Consider the following 1,223-nt stretch of genomic DNA (forward strand, 5'->3'; position numbering starts at 1 on the left):
TTATCTCCCGAGGGGTCCCAGACTGCGAGAGGGCACAGGCCGGGCTGAGGGACCCCCCCTTACCCCCCGAGTGCACAAATTTTTGTGCACCGGGCCTCTATTATATATATAAAGAGCGAGAGTCCATCACATCCAAAATGACCGGAGGGACGACCGAACACCAGGAGGGGGCAGGGAGGGGGGGCATGCAGCAAGGTCATTAGCCTCCAGCCTGGGCTGGGCGGAGGCGTAAGGACCTTGCTGCTGCCTCTGTGGTTGACTCCAGCAGGACCTGGGCCCTCCCCTCTGTGTACCAGAGCCCCTTTTCCTGATACCATGTTCTCAGGATTTCTCAGACCCGTTTGTGGAAGTCAGGAAACACTGCGTGTGGTCATCCCTCCCTGGGGACTCCCAGGGCTGAGAGCAAGGGTGCGTTTCTGTGGGGTCCCCTCTGTTATGCGATCTAGGATCACTACATCCTAATGTTGACTCTGGCAGGACCTGGGACGGTCCTCTGCATATCTGAGGTCCTGCTCCCTATACCAAAGCCCCCCGAGTCTCTGAGACCCGGATACAGAAATTTCCTGTTGTCATCCCACCCCGGGGCCTCCCAGGGCTTACAACGGGGGGAGGGGTTTGGTGGGGTCCCCTCTGTTGTGGTGTCCAGAGTCCCATTAGTGTTTCCTCAGGGTCCTCACCTTGACTCTGGCAGGACTTGGGCCAGTCCTCTGCATATCTGAGGTCCCGCTCCCTATACCAAAGCCCCCTGAGTCTCTGAGACCCAGATGCAGAAATCACCTGTTGTCGTCATCCCGCCCTGGGTGGGATGATTCTGTTCTAGGGTTCAGGGTCCCTCCCTCCTCCCACATGTTCCTCACCTTGAGCCCTGGCAGGTCCCAGGATCCTCCCTCTGTTGACCCAAGGCTGGACTCCTCAGATCAAGGCCTCACTGCCCTGAGTCCTCTGAAGGAAGTCAGTGTATGTCACATCTGGTACCAAGCCCAGCAATTCCAAAGCCTGATGGCAGGGGCTGAGATTGATTCCGTAGGGTCCTTTAGCCCTCCCTCTGATCCATACTTTGACAGGGCCTGGGCCTCCTGTCCTCTATGAACCTGAGTTTGCAATCCTCAGACCAAGGGTCTGACTACCCGAGTTCCCTGAGGAGGTGGGGCGGGGGGAGGTGCAGTTTTCAATCAGCAAGCCCAACTTTGGGAATTTAAATTCCTGCCTCATTCACCTTATAC

Source organism: Myotis brandtii, unplaced genomic scaffold (genome assembly GCF_000412655.1).
Source record: "Myotis brandtii unplaced genomic scaffold, ASM41265v1 scaffold394, whole genome shotgun sequence".
Lineage (NCBI taxonomy): Eukaryota > Metazoa > Chordata > Mammalia > Chiroptera > Vespertilionidae > Myotis > Myotis brandtii.